Source organism: Mixophyes fleayi, chromosome 1 (assembly GCF_038048845.1).
Source record: "Mixophyes fleayi isolate aMixFle1 chromosome 1, aMixFle1.hap1, whole genome shotgun sequence".
NCBI classification, from domain to species: domain Eukaryota; kingdom Metazoa; phylum Chordata; class Amphibia; order Anura; family Limnodynastidae; genus Mixophyes; species Mixophyes fleayi.
In genome coordinates, this window is record NC_134402.1 from 282688344 (window position 1) to 282714973 (window position 26630).

General features: G+C 37.4%; 9 non-coding genes across 9 annotated transcripts; all 9 read left to right on the top strand.

The window, feature by feature from the left end:
* Positions 1–1095: 1095 nt before the first annotated feature.
* Positions 1096–1167, top strand: TRNAQ-UUG (transfer RNA glutamine (anticodon UUG)). The gene has a single exon. It is a non-coding gene; the product is annotated as a tRNA-Gln (tRNA).
* Positions 1168–2966: 1799 nt separating this feature from the next.
* Positions 2967–3038, top strand: TRNAQ-UUG (transfer RNA glutamine (anticodon UUG)). Its single transcript has one exon. It is a non-coding gene; the product is annotated as a tRNA-Gln (tRNA).
* Positions 3039–5219: 2181 nt separating this feature from the next.
* Positions 5220–5291, top strand: TRNAQ-UUG (transfer RNA glutamine (anticodon UUG)). Its single transcript has one exon. It is a non-coding gene; the product is annotated as a tRNA-Gln (tRNA).
* A 2801-nt stretch (positions 5292–8092) lies between these two features.
* TRNAQ-UUG (transfer RNA glutamine (anticodon UUG)) lies at positions 8093–8164 on the top strand. Its single transcript has one exon. It is a non-coding gene; the product is annotated as a tRNA-Gln (tRNA).
* A 2418-nt stretch (positions 8165–10582) lies between these two features.
* TRNAQ-UUG (transfer RNA glutamine (anticodon UUG)) lies at positions 10583–10654 on the top strand. The gene has a single exon. It is a non-coding gene; the product is annotated as a tRNA-Gln (tRNA).
* A 2803-nt stretch (positions 10655–13457) lies between these two features.
* Positions 13458–13529, top strand: TRNAQ-UUG (transfer RNA glutamine (anticodon UUG)). Its single transcript has one exon. It is a non-coding gene; the product is annotated as a tRNA-Gln (tRNA).
* A 2803-nt stretch (positions 13530–16332) lies between these two features.
* TRNAQ-UUG (transfer RNA glutamine (anticodon UUG)) lies at positions 16333–16404 on the top strand. The gene has a single exon. It is a non-coding gene; the product is annotated as a tRNA-Gln (tRNA).
* Positions 16405–19205: 2801 nt separating this feature from the next.
* Positions 19206–19277, top strand: TRNAQ-UUG (transfer RNA glutamine (anticodon UUG)). Its single transcript has one exon. It is a non-coding gene; the product is annotated as a tRNA-Gln (tRNA).
* A 2801-nt stretch (positions 19278–22078) lies between these two features.
* On the top strand, positions 22079–22150 carry TRNAQ-UUG (transfer RNA glutamine (anticodon UUG)). Its single transcript has one exon. It is a non-coding gene; the product is annotated as a tRNA-Gln (tRNA).
* Positions 22151–26630: the final 4480 nt, after the last annotated feature.

Below are 26630 nucleotides of genomic sequence, written 5' to 3' on the forward strand. Positions count from 1 at the left end.
TGAGCACCTGCAAAAGAGCACGTGACATGCAGAGCTTGGCACAGTGGTTTTGGAGTGGTTAGAGCATACCTGATCGTGTCATGCTATGGCTTCACTTAACCAAGATGATTAAAGAATATATTGAAGTGACCCTGTAGAACAGAGATAGACAGCAAGTGTAGCAGAGTACACACACAGATGACAATAACTAGCAGTGAACTGAACAGGTTCTTACAGTGGTGTGCTGATTGCTGATTCCCCACATGTGTCATCAGTAGTGCAGTTTAGTGATAACATCTGAGAGAGCTGTTATGTCATCTCACTAGCCTGTGGTTCAGCATAGCTGGGTTCTGTTAAGAATTCTAATAGGGAAGGCCAGCAATCAGTGAACTGCTGAGTGTTGGAGACAGGTCAGTGATGTCTAAGACTGCTGGTACCGACAGTAGCCATTTGGTTCTTAGTACCACTTTTGATAGTATAATCGATTTCATTTCAGAGTTAGCAACTGAGGTCCTCTACTGCTGTCCTTTCCACAGTTATCTGCATGAAGTCCTCCTTTCTGCGTATTTCCACATTAGTATTCTTCGTACACACAAGGCATTTCAGTCCAATTTACCCACCTTGAGTTGAAATAATTGCTTTGGGTGAAAAAATGTGAATAAGATAAATTCCTAGAATTAACTAAGCCCATGATCTTCTTTATTAATCATGGCTACGTATACTAATTCTTGTTAAAAATGAAAGCAATCAGTTTGCAACTGGGCAATTCATGGCTAATTCATGGCTATGTCTAAATATGGTTACGGTTGGCTCATTGTAACATTGAATGCTACTCTATTAACAAGAAGTTGCTGTACCACCAGTGGTACACTATAGATCTTAATAGACAACTAAGTTGTTTCACATTTAGTGATATTCGGGGAATGTTTTGAGGTAAGACGTAGTATTGAGTGCCAGAATGACAGTTAAAAAGAGCTCTTATTAGACAATGTACATGTAAATATCTAATCTTTTCACATTTCACTTTGTCATATTCCTCTCATTTCTGAGTCATGCACACAAATATATAATTAGATGACAGTAGTGAAAGAAGTTAATGAGAGTTCTTTTGGGAAGGGTTCCATGGTGTAATGGTTAGCACTCTGGACTTTGAATCCAGCAATCTGAGTTCAAATCTCGGTGGAACCTACTTCTTTTCCACCTTATCTCAAGAACGATTGATTACAGTGATCTACAATCAAATTAATACTGTTTTGTGCTGATTGCTGATTCCCCACATGTGTCATCAGTAGTGCAGTTTAGTGATAACATCTGAGAGAGCTGTTATGTCATCTCACTAGCCTGTGGTTCAGCATAGCTGGGTTCTGTTAAGAATTCTAATAGGGAAGGCCAGCAATCAGTGAACTGCTGAGTGTTGGAGACAGGTCAGTGATGTCTAAGACTGCTGGTACCGACAGTAGCCATTTGGTTCTTAGTACCACTTTTGATAGTATAATCGATTTCATTTCAGAGTTAGCAACTGAGGTCCTCTACTGCTGTCCTTTCCACAGTTATCTGCATGAAGTCCTCCTTTCTGCGTATTTCCACATTAGTATTCTTCGTACACACAAGGCATTTCAGTCCAATTTACCCACTTTGAGTTGAAATAATTGCTTTGGGTGAAAAAATGGGAATAAGATAAATTCCTAGAATTAACTAAGCCCATGATCTTCTTTATTAATCATGGCTACGTATACTATTTCTTGTTAAAAATGAAAGCAATCAGTTTGCAACTGGGCAGCAAAGAAACCTTCTTTATAATCATTGTAAAAATGTATTTTTTCCGTCTTTGACCACTTGTCCTCTGTAGGGCCCTAGGTATGAAAAATGTGTTAGTTAATTCTTTGTTTGGAACTCCAGTGTATTTGTAGATTTAATGAGCTTACCTCTAAGGCACCTTTTTTCCAAATTAGACAACCCTAGTTTTTTAACCTTTCTTTATAATTTAACCCTTCTGTACTTTTTTCTAATGCTGTTGCACATCTCAGTACCCTCGTGAGTTCTCCTATGTCTTTCATATAGTTAGGTACCCGAAACTTAACCTCACATTCAAAATGTGGTTCAACTAGTGCCTTATACCATGCTAACACCATGCATTATATGCATTTATTCCACCTTTTTTTGAATTCCATGATTTCATTTGCCGTTGAAGCCACTTCTTGGCACTGTATTCTACTACACTGCTTTCAGTCAACTAGTAGTCCTAAATCCTTTTCTATCTCAGTTTTCCCCAATTCTATTTACATTAATTTGTAAGGAGCAGAGATATAGAGACAGAACAGTGGCTTAATGCTTAGTGCCTCTGCTTTACAACATGGGGGTTGTGAGTTCAATTCCCAACCATAACCTAATTTGTGTGCAGTTTGTATATTCTCCCATACTTGCCTGGGCTTCTTCTCACACTCCAAAAAATATAGTGGTAGGTTAATTGGCAACTGATAGAAAATAACACCTGTGTGTTAGGGAATTTAGACTGTAAGCTCAGCTGAGGACAGGAACTGACCTCAATTACAAATGTTCTCTGCTGAATTGGTAATATAATTAAATTAAGGTGATATCTACAATTGTTAAATTACTTTCTTACATTTAATTTTGGTATGCAATATTAATTCATGGCTATGTCTAAATATGGTTACGGTTGGCTCATTGTAACATTGAATGCTACTCTATTAACAAGAAGTTGCTGTACCACCAGTGGTACACTATAGATCTTAATAGACAACTAAGTTGTTTCACATTTAGTGATATTCGGGGAATGTTTTGAGGTAAGACGTAGTATTGAGTGCCAGAATGACAGTTAAAAAGAGCTCTTATTAGACAATGTACATGTAAATATCTAATCTTTTCACATTTCACTTTGTCATATTCCTCTCATTTCTGAGTCATGCACACAAATATATAATTAGATGACAGTAGTGAAAGAAGTTAATGAGAGTTCTTTTGGGAAGGGTTCCATGGTGTAATGGTTAGCACTCTGGACTTTGAATCCAGCAATCTGAGTTCAAATCTCGGTGGAACCTACTTCTTTTCCACCTTATCTCAAGAACGATTGATTACAGTGATCTACAATCAAATTAATACTGTCATGAATTAGTACTTTTCTTATCAATATTTTGCACCAAATGCTAACTTGAAAGGACGTGTCCACATTTGGACTAGTGTTTTTTTTATAATGCAGTGCTTTGCCTCTGCACCTGTTCAGTGGTTTTCCCTCCCATGAGACTCCCTTCTTCAGTGCTGAGAGTATGGCTGAGCACCTGCAAAAGAGCACATGACATGCAGAGCTTGGCACAGTGGTTTTGGAGTGTTTAGAGCATACCTGATCGTGTCATGCTATGGCTTCACTTAACCAAGATGATTAAAGAATATATTGAAGTGACCCTGTAGAACAGAGATAGACAGCAAGTGTAGCAGAGTACACACACAGATGACAATAACTAGCAGTGAACTGAACAGGTTCTTACAGTTTTGTGCTGATTGCTGATTCCCCACATGTGTCATCAGTAGTGCAGTTTAGTGATAACATCTGATAGAGCTGTTATGTCATCTCACTAGCCTGTGGTTCAGCATAGCTGGGTTCTGTTAAGAATTCTAATAGGGAAGGCCAGCAATCAGTGAACTGCTGAGTGTTGGAGACAGGTCAGTGATGTCTAAGACTGCTGGTACCGACAGTAGCCATTTGGTTCTTAGTACCACTTTTGATAGTATAATCGATTTCATTTCAGAGTTAGCAACTGAGGTCCTCTACTGCTGTCCTTTCCACAGTTATCTGCATGAAGTCCTCCTTTCTGCGTATTTCCACATTAGTATTCTTCGTACACACAAGGCATTTCAGTCCAATTTACCCACCTTGAGTTGAAATAATTGCTTTGGGTGAAAAAATGTGAATAAGATAAATTCCTAGAATTAACTAAGCCCATGATCTTCTTTATTAATCATGGCTACGTATACTAATTCTTGTTAAAAATGAAAGCAATCAGTTTGCAACTGGGCAGCAAAGAAACCTTTGTTATGTTCATTGTAAAAATGTCTTTTTTCCGTCTTTGACCACTTGTCCTCTGTAGGGCCCTAGGTATGAAAAATGTGTTAGTTAATTCTTTGTTTGGAACTCCAGTGTATTTGTAGATTTAATGAGCTTACCTCTAAGGCACCTTTTTTCTAAGTTAGACAACCCTAGTTTTTTAACCTTTCTTTATAATTTAACCCTTCTGTACTTTTTTCTAATGCTGTTGCACATCTCAGTACCCTCGTGAGTTCTCCTATGTCTTTCATATAGTTAGGTACCCGAAACTTAACCTCACATTCAAAATGTGGTTCAACTAGTGCCTTATACCATGCTAACACCATGCATTATATGCATTTATTCCACCTTTTTTTGAATTCCATGATTTCATTTGCCGTTGAAGCCACTTCTTGGCACTGTATTCTACTACACTGCTTTCAGTCAACTAGTAGTCCTAAATCCTTTTCTATCTCAGTTTTCCCCAATTCTATTTACATTAATTTGTAAGGAGCAGAGATATAGAGACAGAACAGTGGCTTAATGCTTAGTGCCTCTGCTTTACAACATGGGGGTTGTGAGTTCAATTCCCAACCATAACCTAATTTGTGTGCAGTTTGTATATTCTCCCATACTTGCCTGGGCTTCTTCTCACACTCCAAAAAATATAGTGGTAGGTTAATTGGCAACTGATAGAAAATAACACCTGTGTGTTAGGGAATTTAGACTGTAAGCTCAGCTAGGACAGGAACTGACCTCAATTACAAATGTTCTCTGCTGAATTGGTAATATAATTAAATTAAGGTGATATCTACAATTGTTAAATTAATTTCTTACATTTAATTTTGGTATGCAATATTAATTCATGGCTATGTCTAAATATGGTTACGGTTGGCTCATTGTAACATTGAATGCTACTCTATTAACAAGAAGTTGCTGTACCACCAGTGGTACACTATAGATCTTAATAGACAACTAAGTTGTTTCACATTTAGTGATATTCGGGGAATGTTTTGAGGTAAGACGTAGTATTGAGTGCCAGAATGACAGTTAAAAAGAGCTCTTATTAGACAATGTACATGTAAATATCTAATCTTTTCACATTTCACTTTGTCATATTCCTCTCATTTCTGAGTCATGCACACAAATATATAATTAGATGACAGTAGTGAAAGAAGTTAATGAGAGTTCTTTTGGGAAGGGTTCCATGGTGTAATGGTTAGCACTCTGGACTTTGAATCCAGCAATCTGAGTTCAAATCTCGGTGGAACCTACTTCTTTTCCACCTTATCTCAAGAACGATTGATTACAGTGATCTACAATCAAATTAATACTGTCATGAATTAGTACTTTTCTTATCAATATTTTGCACCAAATGCTAACTTGAAAGGACGTGTCCACATTTGGACTAGTGTTTTTTTTATAATGCAGTGCTTTGCCTCTGCACCTGTTCAGTGGTTTTCCCTCCCATGAGACTCCCTTCTTCAGTGCTGAGAGTATGGCTGAGCACCTGCAAAAGAGCACATGACATGCAGAGCTTGGCACAGTGGTTTTGGAGTGTTTAGAGCATACCTGATCGTGTCATGCTATGGCTTCACTTAACCAAGATGATTAAAGAATATATTGAAGTGACCCTGTAGAACAGAGATAGACAGCAAGTGTAGCAGAGTACACACACAGATGACAATAACTAGCAGTGAACTGAACAGGTTCTTACAGTTTTGTGCTGATTGCTGATTCCCCACATGTGTCATCAGTAGTGCAGTTTAGTGATAACATCTGATAGAGCTGTTATGTCATCTCACTAGCCTGTGGTTCAGCATAGCTGGGTTCTGTTAAGAATTCTAATAGGGAAGGCCAGCAATCAGTGAACTGCTGAGTGTTGGAGACAGGTCAGTGATGTCTAAGACTGCTGGTACCGACAGTAGCCATTTGGTTCTTAGTACCACTTTTGATAGTATAATCGATTTCATTTCAGAGTTAGCAACTGAGGTCCTCTACTGCTGTCCTTTCCACAGTTATCTGCATGAAGTCCTCCTTTCTGCGTATTTCCACATTAGTATTCTTCGTACACACAAGGCATTTCAGTCCAATTTACCCACCTTGAGTTGAAATAATTGCTTTGGGTGAAAAAATGGGAATAAGATAAATTCCTAGAATTAACTAAGCCCATGATCTTCTTTATTAATCATGGCTACGTATACTATTTCTTGTTAAAAATGAAAGCAATCAGTTTGCAACTGGGCAGCAAAGAAACCTTCTTTATAATCATTGTAAAAATGTATTTTTTCCGTCTTTGACCACTTGTCCTCTGTAGGGCCCTAGGTATGAAAAATGTGTTAGTTAATTCTTTGTTTGGAACTCCAGTGTATTTGTAGATTTAATGAGCTTACCTCTAAGGCACCTTTTTTCCAAATTAGACAACCCTAGTTTTTTAACCTTTCTTTATAATTTAACCCTTCTGTACTTTTTTCTAATGCTGTTGCACATCTCAGTACCCTCGTGAGTTCTCCTATGTCTTTCATATAGTTAGGTACCCGAAACTTAACCTCACATTCAAAATGTGGTTCAACTAGTGCCTTATACCATGCTAACACCATGCATTATATGCATTTATTCCACCTTTTTTTGAATTCCATGATTTCATTTGCCGTTGAAGCCACTTCTTGGCACTGTATTCTACTACACTGCTTTCAGTCAACTAGTAGTCCTAAATCCTTTTCTATCTCAGTTTTTCCCAATTCTATTTACATTAATTTGTAAGGAGCGGAGTTATTTAAACGACCTAGGGGCATAACCTTGCATATTTCTAAATGAAATGTCACCACGGACCAGCTTGCCATTTGGTCTAAATCTTTCTGTAGAAAGTTACTATCCTCTCTGGTTAGAACCTTATGATACTATTTTATACAATATATTTCAGAATCCCATTACTCAGAATCCTTTCAAGTACTATACCTATAAATGAGATTAGACTCACAGGTCTAGAATTCCCTTTTTCAGGCTTTTGTTACCTTTTCAATGCTGGCACCACATCTGCTTTTCACTAAATTTGTGGCTCGGAACCATTTATGAGGGAGACCATAAATAAAAGAGATAATGGTCCTTTAGTCACCCAACTTTATGCCTTTAGCTCATGTTGTATCAGATGTTTCATCTTATTTAATCTTGTTTAGGTGTAACTGCACCTCCAACTGTTTTGGACAAAGGTCACCCAGCTAATAAGATTCCTTATACACTATATTAAAATATATATATTGGAGAAGCATAGAAATGACAAGTTTCGATGCTCTGTAAATTGTTGTTTGCAGGTTATTTATCTTCATGTACTTGTCTCCTCTCATGTTTTATTGTGCTTATACATGCAAGGTCCTTTCTCCATTAATTTGTTGATATAGAGGCAGAACAGTGGCTTAATGCTTAGTACCTCTGCTTTACAACATGGGGGTTGTGAGTTCAATTCCCAACCATAACCTAATTTGTGTGCAGTTTGTATATTCTCCCATACTTGCCTGGGCTTCTTCTCACACTCCAAAAAATATAGTGGTAGGTTAATTGGCAACTGATAGAAAATAACACCTGTGTGTTAGGGAATTTAGACTGTAAGCTCAGCTAGGACAGGAACTGACCTCAATTACAAATGTTCTCTGCTGAATTGGTAATATAATTAAATTAAGGTGATATCTACAATTGTTAAATTACTTTCTTACATTTAATTTTGGTATGCAATATTAATTCATGGCTATGTCTAAATATGGTTACGGTTGGCTCATTGTAACATTGAATGCTACTCTATTAACAAGAAGTTGCTGTACCACCAGTGGTACACTATAGATCTTAATAGACAACTAAGTTGTTTCACATTTAGTGATATTCGGGGAATGTTTTGAGGTAAGACGTAGTATTGAGTGCCAGAATGACAGTTAAAAAGAGCTCTTATTAGACAATGTACATGTAAATATCTAATCTTTTCACATTTCACTTTGTCATATTCCTCTCATTTCTGAGTCATGCACACAAATATATAATTAGATGACAGTAGTGAAAGAAGTTAATGAGAGTTCTTTTGGGAAGGGTTCCATGGTGTAATGGTTAGCACTATGGACTTTGAATCCAGCAATCTGAGTTCAAATCTCGGTGGAACCTACTTCTTTTCCACCTTATCTCAAGAACGATTGATTACAGTGATCTACAATCAAATTAATACTGTTTTGTGCTGATTGCTGATTCCCCACATGTGTCATCAGTAGTGCAGTTTAGTGATAACATCTGAGAGAGCTGTTATGTCATCTCACTAGCCTGTGGTTCAGCATAGCTGGGTTCTGTTAAGAATTCTAATAGGGAAGGCCAGCAATCAGTGAACTGCTGAGTGTTGGAGACAGGTCAGTGATGTCTAAGACTGCTGGTACCGACAGTAGCCATTTGGTTCTTAGTACCACTTTTGATAGTATAATCGATTTCATTTCAGAGTTAGCAACTGAGGTCCTCTACTGCTGTCCTTTCCACAGTTATCTGCATGAAGTCCTCCTTTCTGCGTATTTCCACATTAGTATTCTTCGTACACACAAGGCATTTCAGTCCAATTTACCCACTTTGAGTTGAAATAATTGCTTTGGGTGAAAAAATGGGAATAAGATAAATTCCTAGAATTAACTAAGCCCATGATCTTCTTTATTAATCATGGCTACGTATACTGTTTCTTGTTAAAAATGAAAGCAATCAGTTTGCAACTGGGCAGCAAAGAAACCTTCTTTATAATCATTGTAAAAATGTATTTTTTCCGTCTTTGACCACTTGTCCTCTGTAGGGCCCTAGGTATGAAAAATGTGTTAGTTAATTCTTTGTTTGGAACTCCAGTGTATTTGTAGATTTAATGAGCTTACCTCTAAGGCACCTTTTTTCCAAATTAGACAACCCTAGTTTTTTAACCTTTCTTTATAATTTAACCCTTCTGTACTTTTTTCTAATGCTGTTGCACATCTCAGTACCCTCGTGAGTTCTCCTATGTCTTTCATATAGTTAGGTACCCGAAACTTAACCTCACATTCAAAATGTGGTTCAACTAGTGCCTTATACCATGCTAACACCATGCATTATATGCATTTATTCCACCTTTTTTTGAATTCCATGATTTCATTTGCCGTTGAAGCCACTTCTTGGCACTGTATTCTACTACACTGCTTTCAGTCAACTAGTAGTCCTAAATCCTTTTCTATCTCAGTTTTTCCCAATTCTATTTACATTAATTTGTAAGGAGCGGAGTTATTTAAACGACCTAGGGGCATAACCTTACATATTTCTAAATGAAATGTCACCACGGACCAGCTTGCCATTTGGTCTAAATCTTTCTGTAGAAAGTTACTATTCTCTCTGGTTAGAACCTTATGATACTATTTTATAGAATATATTTCAGAATCCCATTACTCAGAATCCTTTCAAGTACTATACCTATAAATGAGATTAGACTCACAGGTCTAGAATTCCCTTTTTCAGGCTTTTGTTACCTTTTCAATGCTGGCACCACATCTGCTTTTCACTAAATTTGTGGCTCGGAACCATTTATGAGAGAGACCATAAATATAAGAGATAATGGTCCTTTAGTCACCCAACTTTATGCCTTTAGCTCATGTTGTATCAGATGTTTCATCTTATTTAATCTTGTTTAGGTGTAACTGCACCTCCAACTGTTTTGGACAAAGGTCACCCAGCTAATAAGATTCCTTATACACTATATTAAAATATATATATTGGAGAAGCATAGAAATGACAAGTTGCGATGCTCTGTAAATTGTTGTTTGCAGGTTATTTATCTTCATGTACTTGTCTCCTCTCATGTTTTATTGTGCTTATACATGCAAGGTCCTTTCTCCATTAATTTGTTGATATAGAGGCAGAACAGTGGCTTAATGCTTAGTACCTCTGCTTTACAACATGGGGGTTGTGAGTTCAATTCCCAACCATAACCTAATTTGTGTGCAGTTTGTATATTCTCCCATACTTGCCTGGGCTTCTTCTCACACTCCAAAAAATATAGTGGTAGGTTAATTGGCAACTGATAGAAAATAACACCTGTGTGTTAGGGAATTTAGACTGTAAGCTCAGCTAGGACAGGAACTGACCTCAATTACAAATGTTCTCTGCTGAATTAGTAATATAATTAAATTAAGGTGATATCTACAATTGTTAAATTACTTTCTTACATTTAATTTTGGTATGCAATATTAATTCATGGCTATGTCTAAATATGGTTACGGTTGGCTCATTGTAACATTGAATGCTACTCTATTAACAAGAAGTTGCTGTGCCACCAGTGGTACACTATAGATCTTAATAGACAACTAAGTTGTTTGACATTTAGTGATATTCGGGGAATGTTTTGAGGTAAGACGTAGTATTGAGTGCCAGAATGACAGTTAAAAAGAGCTCTTATTAGACAATGTACATGTAAATATCTAATCTTTTCACATTTCACTTTGTCATATTCCTCTCATTTCTGAGTCATGCACACAAATATATAATTAGATGACAGTAGTGAAAGAAGTTAATGAGCGCTCTTTTGGGAAGGGTTCCATGGTGTAATGGTTAGCACTCTGGACTTTGAATCCAGCAATCTGAGTTCAAATCTCGGTGGAACCTACTTCTTTTCCACCTTATCTCAAGAACGATTGATTACAGTGATCTACAATCAAATTAATACTGTCATGAATTAGTACTTTTCTTATCAATATTTTGCACCAAATGCTAACTTGAAAGGACGTGTCCACATTTGGACTAGTGTTTTTTATATAATGCAGTGCTTTGCCTCTGCACCTGTTCAGTGGTTTTCCCTCCCATGAGACTCCCTTCTTCAGTGCTGAGAGTATGGCTGAGCACCTGCAAAAGAGCACATGACATGCAGAGCTTGGCACAGTGGTTTTGGAGTGTTTAGAGCATACCTGATCGTGTCATGCTATGGCTTCACTTAACCAAGATGATTAAAGAATATATTGAAGTGACCCTGTAGAACAGAGATAGACAGCAAGTGTAGCAGAGTACACACACAGATGACAATAACTAGCAGTGAACTGAACAGGTTCTTACAGTTTTGTGCTGATTGCTGATTCCCCACATGTGTCATCAGTAGTGCAGTTTAGTGATAACATCTGATAGAGCTGTTATGTCATCTCACTAGCCTGTGGTTCAGCATAGCTGGGTTCTGTTAAGAATTATAATAGGGAAGGCCAGCAATCAGTGAACTGCTGAGTGTTGGAGACAGGTCAGTGATGTCTAAGACTGCTGGTACCGACAGCAGCCATTTGGTTCTTAGTACCACTTTTGATAGTATAATCGATTTCATTTCAGAGTTAGCAACTGAGGTCCTCTACTGCTGTCCTTTCCACAGTTATCTGCATGAAGTCCTCCTTTCTGCGTATTTCCACATTAGTATTCTTCGTACACACAAGGCATTTCAGTCCAATTTACCCACCTTGAGTTGAAATAATTGCTTTGGGTGAAAAAATGGGAATAAGATAAATTCCTAGAATTAACTAAGCCCATGATCTTCTTTATTAATCATGGCTACGTATACTAATTCTTGTTAAAAATGAAAGCAATCAGTTTGCAACTGGGCAGCAAAGAAACCTTCTTTATGTTCATTGTGAAATGTCTTTTTTCCGTCTTTGACCACTTGTCCTCTGTAGGGCCCTTGGTATGAAAAATGTGTTAGTTAATTCTTTGTTTGGAACTCCAGTGTATTTGTAGATTTAATGAGCTTACCTCTAAGGCACCTTTTTTCCAAATTAGACAACCCTAGTTTTTTAACCTTTCTTTATAATTTAACCCTTCTGTACTTTTTTCTAATGCTGTTGCACGTCTCAGTACCCTCGTGAGTTCTCCTATGTCTTTCATATAGTTAGGTACCCGAAACTTAACCTCACATTCAAAATGTGGTTCAACTATTGCCTTATACCATGCTAACACCATGCATTATATGCATTTATTCCACCTTTTTTTGAATTCCATGATTTCATTTGCCGTTGAAGCCACTTCTTGGCACTGTATTCTACTACACTGCTTTCAGTCAACTAGTAGTCCTAAATCCTTTTCTATCTCAGTTTTTCCCAATTCTATTTACATTAATTTGTAAGGAGCGGAGTTATTTAAACGACCTAGGGGCATTACCTTACATATTTCTAAATGAAATGTCACCACGGACCAGCTTGCCATTTGGTCTAAATCTTTCTGTAGAAAGTTACTATCCTCTCTGGTTAGAACCTTATGATACTATTTTATACAATATATTTCAGAATCCCATTAATCAGAATCCTTTCAAGTACTATACCTACAAATGAGATTAGACTCACAGGTCTAGAATTCCCTTTTTCAGGCTTTTGTTACCTTTTCAATGCTGGCACCACATCTGCTTTTCACTAAATTTGTGGCTCGGAACCATTTATGAGGGAGACCATAAATATAAGAGATAATGGTCCTTTAGTCACCCAACTTTATGCCTTTAGCTCATGTTGTATCAGATGTTTCATCTTATTTAATCTTGTTTAGGTGTAACTGCACCTCCAACTGTTTTGGACAAAGGTCACCCAGCTAATAAGATTCCTTATACACTATATTAAAATATATATATTGGAGAAGCATAGAAATGACAAGTTTCGATGCTCTGTAAATTGTTGTTTGCAGGTTATTTATCTTCATGTACTTGTCTCCTCTCATGTTTTATTGTGCTTATACATGCAAGGTCCTTTCTCCATTAATTTGTTGATATAGAGGCAGAACAGTGGCTTAATGCTTAGTACCTCTGCTTTACAACATGGGGGTTGTGAGTTCAATTCCCAACCATAACCTAATTTGTGTGCAGTTTGTATATTCTCCCATACTTGCCTGGTGGGCTTCTTCTCACACTCCAAAAAATATTTTGGTAGGTTAATTGGCAACTGATAGAAAATAACACCTGTGTGTTAGGGAATTTAGACTGTAAGCTCAGCTAGGACAGGAACTGACCTCAATTACAAATGTTCTCTGCTGAATTGGTAATATAATTAAATTAAGGTGATATCTACAATTGTTAAATTACTTTCTTACATTTAATTTTGGTATGCAATATTAATTCATGGCTATGTCTAAATATGGTTACGGTTGGCTCATTGTAACATTGAATGCTACTCTATTAACAAGAAGTTGCTGTGCCACCAGTGGTACACTATAGATCTTAATAGACAACTAAGTTGTTTGACATTTAGTGATATTCGGGGAATGTTTTGAGGTAAGACGTAGTATTGAGTGCCAGAATGACAGTTAAAAAGAGCTCTTATTAGACAATGTACATGTAAATATCTAATCTTTTCACATTTCACTTTGTCATATTCCTCTCATTTCTGAGTCATGCACACAAATATATAATTAGATGACAGTAGTGAAAGAAGTTAATGAGCGCTCTTTTGGGAAGGGTTCCATGGTGTAATGGTTAGCACTCTGGACTTTGAATCCAGCAATCTGAGTTCAAATCTCGGTGGAACCTACTTCTTTTCCACCTTATCTCAAGAACGATTGATTACAGTGATCTAGAATCAAATTAATACTGTCATGAATTAGTACTTTTCTTATCAATATTTTGCACCAAATGCTAACTTGAAAGGACGTGTCCACATTTGGACTAGTGTTTTTTATATAATGCAGTGCTTTGCCTCTGCACCTGTTCAGTGGTTTTCCCTCCCATGAGACTCCCTTCTTCAGTGCTGAGAGTATGGCTGAGCACCTGCAAAAGAGCACATGACATGCAGAGCTTGGCACAGTGGTTTTGGAGTGTTTAGAGCATACCTGATCGTGTCATGCTATGGCTTCACTTAACCAAGATGATTAAAGAATATATTGAAGTGACCCTGTAGAACAGAGATAGACAGCAAGTGTAGCAGAGTACACACACAGATGACAATAACTAGCAGTGAACTGAACAGGTTCTTACAGTTTTGTGCTGATTGCTGATTCCCCACATGTGTCATCAGTAGTGCAGTTTAGTGATAACATCTGATAGAGCTGTTATGTCATCTCACTAGCCTGTGGTTCAGCATAGCTGGGTTCTGTTAAGAATTATAATAGGGAAGGCCAGCAATCAGTGAACTGCTGAGTGTTGGAGACAGGTCAGTGATGTCTAAGACTGCTGGTACCGACAGCAGCCATTTGGTTCTTAGTACCACTTTTGATAGTATAATCGATTTCATTTCAGAGTTAGCAACTGAGGTCCTCTACTGCTGTCCTTTCCACAGTTATCTGCATGAAGTCCTCCTTTCTGCGTATTTCCACATTAGTATTCTTCGTACACACAAGGCATTTCAGTCCAATTTACCCACCTTGAGTTGAAATAATTGCTTTGGGTGAAAAAATGGGAATAAGATAAATTCCTAGAATTAACTAAGCCCATGATCTTCTTTATTAATCATGGCTACATATACTAATTCTTGTTAAAAATGAAAGCAATCAGTTTGCAACTGGGCAGCAAAGAAACCTTCTTTATGTTCATTGTGAAATGTCTTTTTTCCGTCTTTGACCACTTGTCCTCTGTAGGGCCCTTGGTATGAAAAATGTGTTAGTTAATTCTTTGTTTGGAACTCCAGTGTATTTGTAGATTTAATGAGCTTACCTCTAAGGCACCTTTTTTCCAAATTAGACAACCCTAGTTTTTTAACCTTTCTTTATAATTTAACCCTTCTGTACTTTTTTCTAATGCTGTTGCACGTCTCAGTACCCTCGTGAGTTCTCCTATGTCTTTCATATAGTTAGGTACCCGAAACTTAACCTCACATTCAAAATGTGGTTCAACTATTGCCTTATACCATGCTAACACCATGCATTATATGCATTTATTCCACCTTTTTTTGAATTCCATGATTTCATTTGCCGTTGAAGCCACTTCTTGGCACTGTATTCTACTACACTGCTTTCAGTCAACTAGTAGTCCTAAATCCTTTTCTATCTCAGTTTTTCCCAATTCTATTTACATTAATTTGTAAGGAGCGGAGTTATTTAAACGACCTAGGGGCATAACCTTACATATTTCTAAATGAAATGTCACCACGGACCAGCTTGCCATTTGGTCTAAATCTTTCTGTAGAAAGTTACTATCCTCTCTGGTTAGAACCTTATGATACTATTTTATACAATATATTTCAGAATCCCATTAATCAGAATCCTTTCAAGTACTATACCTACAAATGAGATTAGACTCACAGGTCTAGAATTCCCTTTTTCAGGCTTTTGTTACCTTTTCAATGCTGGCACCACATCTGCTTTTCACTAAATTTGTGGCTCGGAACCAGTTATGAGGGAGACCATAAATATAAGAGATAATGGTCCTTTAGTCACCCAACTTTATGCCTTTAGCTCATGTTGTATCAGATGTTTCATCTTATTTAATCTTGTTTAGGTGTAACTGCACCTCCAACTGTTTTGGACAAAGGTCACCCAGCTAATAAGATTCCTTATACACTATATTAAAATATATATATTGGAGAAGCATAGAAATGACAAGTTTCGATGCTCTGTAAATTGTTGTTTGCAGGTTATTTATCTTCATGTACTTGTCTCCTCTCATGTTTTATTGTGCTTATACATGCAAGGTCCTTTCTCCATTAATTTGTTGATATAGAGGCAGAACAGTGGCTTAATGCTTAGTACCTCTGCTTTACAACATGGGGGTTGTGAGTTCAATTCCCAACCATAACCTAATTTGTGTGCAGTTTGTATATTCTCCCATACTTGCCTGGTGGGCTTCTTCTCACACTCCAAAAAATATTTTGGTAGGTTAATTGGCAACTGATAGAAAATAACACCTGTGTGTTAGGGAATTTAGACTGTAAGCTCAGCTAGGACAGGAACTGACCTCAATTACAAATGTTCTCTGCTGAATTGGTAATATAATTAAATTAAGGTGATATCTACAATTGTTAAATTACTTTCTTACATTTAATTTTGGTATGCAATATTAATTCATGGCTATGTCTAAATATGGTTACGGTTGGCTCATTGTAACATTGAATGCTACTCTATTAACAAGAAGTTGCTGTGCCACCAGTGGTACACTATAGATCTTAATAGACAACTAAGTTGTTTGACATTTAGTGATATTCGGGGAATGTTTTGAGGTAAGACGTAGTATTGAGTGCCAGAATGACAGTTAAAAAGAGCTCTTATTAGACAATGTACATGTAAATATCTAATCTTTTCACATTTCACTTTGTCATATTCCTCTCATTTCTGAGTCATGCACACAAATATATAATTAGATGACAGTAGTGAAAGAAGTTAATGAGAGTTCTTTTGGGAAGGGTTCCATGGTGTAATGGTTAGCACTCTGGACTTTGAATCCAGCAATCTGAGTTCAAATCTCGGTGGAACCTACTTCTTTTCCACCTTATCTCAAGAACGATTGATTACAGTGATCTACAATCAAATTAATACTGTCATGAATTAGTACTTTTCTTATCAATATTTTGCACCAAATGCTAACTTGAAAGGACGTGTCCACATTTGGACTAGTGTTTTTTTTATAATGCAGTGCTTTGCCTCTGCACCTGTTCAGTGGTTTTCCCTCCCATGAGACTCCCTTCTTCAGTGCTGAGAGTATGGCTGAGCACCTGCAAAAGAGCACATGACATGCAGAGCTTGGCACAGTGGTTTTGGAGTGTTTAGAGCATACCTGATCGTGTCATGCTATGGCTTCACTTAACCAAGATGATTAAAGAATATATTGAAGTGACCCTGTAGAACAGAGATAGACAGCAAGTGTAGCAGAGTACACACACAGATGACAATAACTAGCAGTGAACTGAACAGGTTCTTACAGTGGTGTGCTGATTGCTGATTCCCCACATGTGTCATCAGTAGTGCAGTTTAGTGATAACATCTGAGAGAGCTGTTATGTCATCTCACTAGCCTGTGGTTCAGCATAGCTGGGTTCTGTTAAGAATTCTAATAGGGAAGGCCAGCAATCAGTGAACTGCTGAGTGTTGGAGACAGGTCAGTGATGTCTAAGACTGCTGGTACCGACAGTAGCCATTTGGTTCTTAGTACCACTTTTGATAGTATAATCGATTTCATTTCAGAGTTAGCAACTGAGGTCCTCTACTGCTGTCCTTTCCACAGTTATCTGCATGAAGTCCTCCTTTCTGTGTATTTCCACATTAGTATTCTTCGTACACACAAGGCATTTCAGTCCAATTTACCCACCTTGAGTTGAAATAATTGCTTTGGGTGAAAAAATGTGAATAAGATAAATTCCTAGAATTAACTAAGCCCATGATCTTCTTTATTAATCATGGCTACGTATACTATTTCTTGTTAAAAATGAAAGCAATCAGTTTTCAACTGGGCAGCAAAGAAACCTTCTTTATGTTCATTGTAAAAATGTCTTTTTTCCGTCTTTGACCACTTGTCCTCTGTAGGGCCCTAGGTATGAAAAATGTGTTAGTTAATTCTTTGTTTGGAACTCCAGTGTATTTGTAGATTTAATGAGCTTACCTCTAAGGCATCTTTTTTCCAAATTAGACAACCCTAGTTTTTTAACCTTTCTTTATAATTTAACCCTCCTGTACTTTTTTCTAATGCTGTTGCACGTCTCAGTACCCTCTTGAGTTCTCCTATGTCTTTCATATAGTTAGGTACCCGAAACTTAACCTCACATTCAAAATGTGGTTCAACTAGTGCCTTATACCATGCTAACACCATGCATTATATGCATTTATTCCACCTTTTTTTGAATTCCATGATTTCATTTGCCGTTGAAGCCACTTCTTGGCACTGTATTCTACTACACTGCTTTCAGTCAACTAGTAGTCCTAAATCCTTTTCAATCTCAGTTTTTCCCAATTCTATTTACATTAATTTGTAAGGAGCGGAGTTATTTAAACGACCTAGGGGCATAACCTTACATATTTCTAAATGAAATGTCACCACGGACCAGCTTGCCATTTGGTCTAAATCTTTCTGTAGAAAGTTACTATCCTCTCTGGTTAGAACCTTATGATACTATTTTATACAATATATTTCAGAATCCCATTACTCAGAATCCTTTCAAGTACTATACCTACAAATGAGATCAGACTCACAGGTCTAGAATTCCCTTTTTCAGGCTTTTGTTACCTTTTCAATGCTGGTACCACATCTGCTTTTCACTAAATTTGTGGCTCGGAACCAGTTATGAGGGAGACCATAAATATAAGAGATAATGGTCCTTCAGTCAAACAACTTTATGCCTTTAGCTCATGTTGTATCAGATGTTTCATCTTATTTAATCTTGTTTAGGTGTAACTGCACCTCCAACTGTTTTGGACAAAGGTCACCCAGCTAATAAGATTCCTTATACACTATATTAAAATATATATATTGGAGAAGCATAGAAATGACAAGTTTCGATGCTCTGTAAATTGTTGTTTGCAGGTTATTTATCTTCATGTACTTGTCTCCTCTCATGTTTTATTGTGCTTATACATGCAAGGTCCTTTCTCCATTAATTTGTTGATATAGAGGCAGAACAGTGGCTTAATGCTTAGTACCTCTGCTTTACAACATGGGGGTTGTGAGTTCAATTCCCAACCATAACCTAATTTGTGTGCAGTTTGTATATTCTCCCATACTTGCCTGGGCTTCTTCTCACACTCCAAAAAATATAGTGGTAGGTTAATTGGCAACTGATAGAAAATAACACCTGTGTGTTAGGGAATTTAGACTGTAAGCTCAGCTAGGACAGGAACTGACCTCAATTATAAATGTTCTCTGCTGAATTGGTAATATAATTAAATTAAGGTGATATCTACAATTGTTAAATTACTTTCTTACATTTAATTTTGGTATGCAATATTAATTCATGGCTATGTCTAAATATGGTTACGGTTGGCTCATTGTAACATTGAATGCTACTCTATTAACAAGAAGTTGCTGTACCACCAGTGGTACACTATAGATCTTAATAGACAACTAAGTTGTTTGACATTTAGTGATATTCGGGGAATGTTTTGAGGTAAGACGTAGTATTGAGTGCCAGAATGACAGTTAAAAAGAGCTCTTATTAGACAATGTACATGTAAATATCTAATCTTTTCACATTTCACTTTGTCATATTCCTCTCATTTCTGAGTCATGCACACAAATATATAATTAGATGACAGTAGTGAAAGAAGTTAATGAGAGTTCTTTTGGGAAGGGTTCCATGGTGTAATGGTTAGCACTCTGGACTTTGAATCCAGCAATCTGAGTTCAAATCTCGGTGGAACCTACTTCTTTTCCACCTTATCTCAAGAACGATTGATTACAGTGATCTACAATCAAATTAATACTGTCATGAATTAGTACTTTTCTTATCAATATTTTGCACCAAATGCTAACTTGAAAGGACGTGTCCACATTTGGACTAGTGTTTTTTTTATAATGCAGTGCTTTGCCTCTGCACCTGTTCAGTGGTTTTCCCTCCCATGAGACTCCCTTCTTCAGTGCTGAGAGTATGGCTGAGCACCTGCAAAAGAGCACATGACATGCAGAGCTTGGCACAGTGGTTTTGGAGTGTTTAGAGCATACCTGATCGTGTCATGCTATGGCTTCACTTAACCAAGATGATTAAAGAATATATTGAAGTGACCCTGTAGAACAGAGATAGACAGCAAGTGTAGCAGAGTACACACACAGATGACAATAACTAGCAGTGAACTGAACAGGTTCTTACAGTTTTGTGCTGATTGCTGATTCCCCACATGTGTCATCAGTAGTGCAGTTTAGTGATAACATCTGATAGAGCTGTTATGTCATCTCACTAGCCTGTGGTTCAGCATAGCTGGGTTCTGTTAAGAATTCTAATAGGGAAGGCCAGCAATCAGTGAACTGCTGAGTGTTGGAGACAGGTCAGTGATGTCTAAGACTGCTGGTACCGACAGTAGCCATTTGGTTCTTAGTACCACTTTTGATAGTATAATCGATTTCATTTCAGAGTTAGCAACTGAGGTCCTCTACTGCTGTCCTTTCCACAGTTATCTGCATGAAGTCCTCCTTTCTGTGTATTTCCACATTAGTATTCTTCGTACACACAAGGCATTTCAGTCCAATTTACCCACCTTGAGTTGAAATAATTGCTTTGGGTGAAAAAATGTGAATAAGATAAATTCCTAGAATTAACTAAGCCCATGATCTTCTTTATTAATCATGGCTACGTATACTATTTCTTGTTAAAAATGAAAGCAATCAGTTTTCAACTGGGCAGCAAAGAAACCTTCTTTATGTTCATTGTAAAAATATCTTTTTTCCGTCTTTGACCACTTGTCCTCTGTAGGGCCCTAGGTATGAAAAATGTGTTAGTTAATTCTTTGTTTGGAACTCCAGTGTATTTGTAGAGTTAATGAGCTTACCTCTAAGGCACCTTTTTTCCAAATTAGACAACCCTAGTTTTTTAACCTTTCTTTATAATTTAACCCTTCTGTACTTTTTTCTAATGCTGTTGCACGTCTCAATACCCTCGTGAGTTCTCCTATGTCTTTCATATAGTTAGGTACCCGAAACTTAACCTCACATTCAAAATGTGGTTCAACTAGTGCCTTATACCATGCTAACACCATGCATTATATGCATTTATTCCACCTTTTTTTGAATTCCATGATTTCATTTGCCGTTGAAGCCACTTCTTGGCACTGTATTCTACTACACTGCTTTCAGTCAACTAGTAGTCCTAAATCCTTTTCAATCTCAGTTTTTCCCAATTCTATTTACATTAATTTGTAAGGAGCGGAGTTATTTAAACGACCTAGGGGCATAACCTTACATATTTCTAAATGAAATGTCACCACGGACCAGCTTGCCATTTGGTCTAAATCTTTCTGTAGAAAGTTACTATCCTCTCTGGTTAGAACCTTATGATACTATTTTATACAATATATTTCAGAATCCCATTACTCAGAATCCTTTCAAGTACTATACCTACAAATGAGATCAGACTCACAGGTCTAGAATTCCCTTTTTCAGGCTTTTGTTACCTTTTCAATGCTGGTACCACATCTGCTTTTCACTAAATTTGTGGCTCGGAACCAGTTATGAGGGAGACCATAAATATAAGAGATAATGGTCCTTCAGTCAAACAACTTTATGCCTTTAGCTCATGTTGTATCAGATGTTTCATCTTATTTAATCTTGTTTAGGTGTAACTGCACCTCCAACTGTTTTGGACAAAGGTCACCCAGCTAATAAGATTCCTTATACACTATATTAAAATATATATATTGGAGAAGCATAGAAATGACAAGTTTCGATGCTCTGTAAATTGTTGTTTGCAGGTTATTTATCTTCATGTACTTGTCTCCTCTCATGTTTTATTGTGCTTATACATGCAAGGTCCTTTCTCCATTAATTTGTTGATATAGAGGCAGAACAGTGGCTTAATGCTTAGTACCTCTGCTTTACAACATGGGGGTTGTGAGTTCAATTCCCAACCATAACCTAATTTGTGTGCAGTTTGTATATTCTCCCATACTTGCCTGGGCTTCTTCTCACACTCCAAAAAATATAGTGGTAGGTTAATTGGCAACTGATAGAAAATAACACCTGTGTGTTAGGGAATTTAGACTGTAAGCTCAGCTAGGACAGGAACTGACCTCAATTATAAATGTTCTCTGCTGAATTGGTAATATAATTAAATTAAGGTGATATCTACAATTGTTAAATTACTTTCTTACATTTAATTTTGGTATGCAATATTAATTCATGGCTATGTCTAAATATGGTTACGGTTGGCTCATTGTAACATTGAATGCTACTCTATTAACAAGAAGTTGCTGTACCACCAGTGGTACACTATAGATCTTAATAGACAACTAAGTTGTTTGACATTTAGTGATATTCGGGGAATGTTTTGAGGTAAGACGTAGTATTGAGTGCCAGAATGACAGTTAAAAAGAGCTCTTATTAGACAATGTACATGTAAATATCTAATCTTTTCACATTTCACTTTGTCATATTCCTCTCATTTCTGAGTCATGCACACAAATATATAATTAGATGACAGTAGTGAAAGAAGTTAATGAGAGTTCTTTTGGGAAGGGTTCCATGGTGTAATGGTTAGCACTCTGGACTTTGAATCCAGCAATCTGAGTTCAAATCTCGGTGGAACCTACTTCTTTTCCACCTTATCTCAAGAACGATTGATTACAGTGATCTACAATCAAATTAATACTGTCATGAATTAGTACTTTTCTTATCAATATTTTGCACCAAATGCTAACTTGAAAGGACGTGTCCACATTTGGACTAGTGTTTTTTTTATAATGCAGTGCTTTGCCTCTGCACCTGTTCAGTGGTTTTCCCTCCCATGAGACTCCCTTCTTCAGTGCTGAGAGTATGGCTGAGCACCTGCAAAAGAGCACATGACATGCAGAGCTTGGCACAGTGGTTTTGGAGTGTTTAGAGCATACCTGATCGTGTCATGCTATGGCTTCACTTAACCAAGATGATTAAAGAATATATTGAAGTGACCCTGTAGAACAGAGATAGACAGCAAGTGTAGCAGAGTACACACACAGATGACAATAACTAGCAGTGAACTGAACAGGTTCTTACAGTTTTGTGCTGATTGCTGATTCCCCACATGTGTCATCAGTAGTGCAGTTTAGTGATAACATCTGATAGAGCTGTTATGTCATCTCACTAGCCTGTGGTTCAGCATAGCTGGGTTCTGTTAAGAATTCTAATAGGGAAGGCCAGCAATCAGTGAACTGCTGAGTGTTGGAGACAGGTCAGTGATGTCTAAGACTGCTGGTACCGACAGTAGCCATTTGGTTCTTAGTACCACTTTTGATAGTATAATCGATTTCATTTCAGAGTTAGCAACTGAGGTCCTCTACTGCTGTCCTTTCCACAGTTATCTGCATGAAGTCCTCCTTTCTGTGTATTTCCACATTAGTATTCTTCGTACACACAAGGCATTTCAGTCCAATTTACCCACCTTGAGTTGAAATAATTGCTTTGGGTGAAAAAATGTGAATAAGATAAATTCCTAGAATTAACTAAGCCCATGATCTTCTTTATTAATCATGGCTACGTATACTATTTCTTGTTAAAAATGAAAGCAATCAGTTTTCAACTGGGCAGCAAAGAAACCTTCTTTATGTTCATTGTAAAAATATCTTTTTTCCGTCTTTGACCACTTGTCCTCTGTAGGGCCCTAGGTATGAAAAATGTGTTAGTTAATTCTTTGTTTGGAACTCCAGTGTATTTGTAGAGTTAATGAGCTTACCTCTAAGGCACCTTTTTTCCAAATTAGACAACCCTAGTTTTTTAACCTTTCTTTATAATTTAACCCTTCTGTACTTTTTTCTAATGCTGTTGCACGTCTCAATACCCTCGTGAGTTCTCCTATGTCTTTCATATAGTTAGGTACCCGAAACTTAACCTCACATTCAAAATGTGGTTCAACTAGTGCCTTATACCATGCTAACACCATGCATTATATGCATTTATTCCACCTTTTTTTGAATTCCATGATTTCATTTGCCGTTGAAGCCACTTCTTGGCACTGTATTCTACTACACTGCTTTCAGTCAACTAGTAGTCCTAAATCCTTTTCTATCTCAGTTTTTCCCAATTCTATTTACATTAATTTGTAAGGAGCGGAGTTATTTAAACGACCTAGGGGCATAACCTTACATATTTCTAAATGAAATGTCACCACGGACCAGCTTGCCATTTGGTCTAAATCTTTCTGTAGAAAGTTACTATCCTCTCTGGTTAGAACCTTATGATACTATTTTATACAATATATTTCAGAATCCCATTACTCAGAATCCTTTCAAGTACTATACCTACAAATGAGATTAGACTCACAGGTCTAGAATTCCCTTTTTCAGGCTTTTGTTACCTTTTCAATGCTGGCACCACATCTGCTTTTCACTAAATTTGTGGCTCGGAACCATTTATGAGGGAGACCATAAATATAAGAGATAATGGTCCTTTAGTCACCCAACTTTATGCCTTTAGCTCATGTTGTATCAGATGTTTCATCTTATTTAATCTTGTTTAGGTGTAACTGCACCTCCAACTGTTTTGGACAAAGGTCACCCAGCTAATAAGATTCCTTATACACTATATTAAAATATATATATTGGAGAAGCATAGAAATGACAAGTTTCGATGCTCTGTAAATTGTTGTTTGCAGGTTATTTATCTTCATGTACTTGTCTCCTCTCATGTTTTATTGTGCTTATACATGCAAGGTCCTTTCTCCATTAATTTGTTGATATAGAGGCAGAACAGTGGCTTAATGCTTAGTACCTCTGCTTTACAACATGGGGGTTGTGAGTTCAATTCCCAACCATAACCTAATTTGTGTGCAGTTTGTATATTCTCCCATACTTGCCTGGGCTTCTTCTCACACTCCAAAAAATATAGTGGTAGGGTAATTGGCAACTGATAGAAAATAACACCTGTGTGTTAGGGAATTTAGACTGAAAGCTCAGCTAGGACAGGAACTGACCTCAATTACAAATGTTCTCTGCTGAATTGGTAATATAATTAAATTAAGGTGATATCTACAATTGTTAAATTACTTTCTTACATTTAATTTTGGTATGCAATATTAATTCATGGCTATGTCTAAATATGGTTACGGTTGGCTCATTGTAACATTTGTTATGTGCATATTGTCGCTAACCAATAACGATTGTCGAACCTCGATTTGTGTTTCCAACGCACAAAGATTTATTCGCAATAAGTGGAAACAAATATGCTCAAGCGAAGTAATAGTAAATACAGCCGTTACTTATCGCAGGCGCTCTGGATCCAGTACAGTCATTCAATCCTGAAGTCTGGGGACAAGATGTCTGCCCTCTGGATCACAAGCTGCTGCTTATATACACAATCAAATACAGTAATACAATGAAGATGGTATGGCTTGCATCTATTGGTCCGGGTCTCAGGAATGTCCAAGGGGTCGTCAATTATTGGCTGGTTCATCCTAAGGAATCCAAAGGAGGGGGTCCTCTCTGCAGGGGGTATGCTCTGCTCTTCCCGCCAGAATTCCTTAGTCTTAAGTAGTTCATAATTCTCTATCATTCATAACTTGCGTATGTACTCTGCGATTCCCTCGCAGAGTGAACCAAACAGTAGGATATGTAACAAGGTTCATTATGATACCACTCATGATGTTATTCCTTTAACCCGTTCTGTGTATTTCACTAATATGCATGTAACTCTGATATAACATATAAATACTACTATATTTCGACATAACTGACTATGTGTTGCAACTACCAATAATGTGTACTATTTTATAAGTATGCGTGTTAGTGCGAATGTATGGTAAAAGACCAATTACTGTTGCTGCCACGTGTAGTGGATGCGTACGCCCTTTCACGCCGTAGCGTGCCCTTGTACGTCGATGCGTACCGTATGCATCTTTTCAGACAAAGACAACCAAGTTTGCTAGACTTTAATTGAAATGACTTTATCCAATTTGCTGACTTCGACAGTTCCACCCTTTGATAGTGTAATAAACTATCACCCAATCACCGTTTCAAGTTCAGGATTATACAATACTTCTTCACAGACCATGATCTCGGTATATGGTACCACCCTTTCCGTCTCTTTCTTAGTGTTACTCCCATGAGACCGTTTTCCACACTTCAACACAGTAGGAACACATTTGACAACTAAATCAATTGCTAAGATGACACCCAGTATAAGGAGAAGGAGCTTACCTACACTAGCAACCATTTCCTGTACCCACTCCCCCAGACCGGAGAACCATTTTGCTGGGTTCAACCATGAGAACCAACCTGCCACCTTTTCCCCGACCTCATATAACGAAGAATTATGGCTCTTTCGAAATTCCCATTTCAGCTGCAAAATTTCATCCATCTTCCGGTCTATAACCTCTTTAGGGTCATCCGTATTATTAGTAATGTATGTGCAACATTTCACACCGAACTGGGTGGCCAGTGTCACACAGTACCCACCAGTAATAGAGGTGAGATAATTTAGTACCAGTCTATGTTGCACCAACTCCTTCTTGTACGCTTGTAGCTCCCTTCCAGTATACCTGAAAGTGTCATCATACATCTCGGTGATATTATCTATTAATTTAGCTAGGTCTTGGATATATTTAAAGTTTAATGTTCCCCGAGCGGTCCTGGTGAGATCTAGAGCAACCATAACTTGGAAACCAGCAGTTTCACTAATCAATTTTGTAGCTATGGGTTCCTCACCAGGAATCATATTTCTCTTGCCACGGTGTTCATACTGTGTGTGTATGTATGGTGGTAATGTAGTCTTGTGAATATCTACCATTTCTTCATGAGTAATAGTCATGATTTCAGGAACCAGTTTAGCTAAGAAACACAAGCCCTTGGAACTCGGAGTCACCCAGGAATAAGCTTTCCTCCCACAAACAAAATACACATCATCAGGGAGAACATAAGGAAAAGTATGCCCATGAATTATATCACACAGAGTTTTGATAAAACTACCCATGCCTAGTGTCTCCATCTGCTCTAGACACGTGTCGGCATTAATGATATTTTCACATTTATCTGTAGAGACTTTTCCAATAGATACCTTCTTATGTTTGGTTATACGCCCTAACTTGTGACTTCCATCAGCA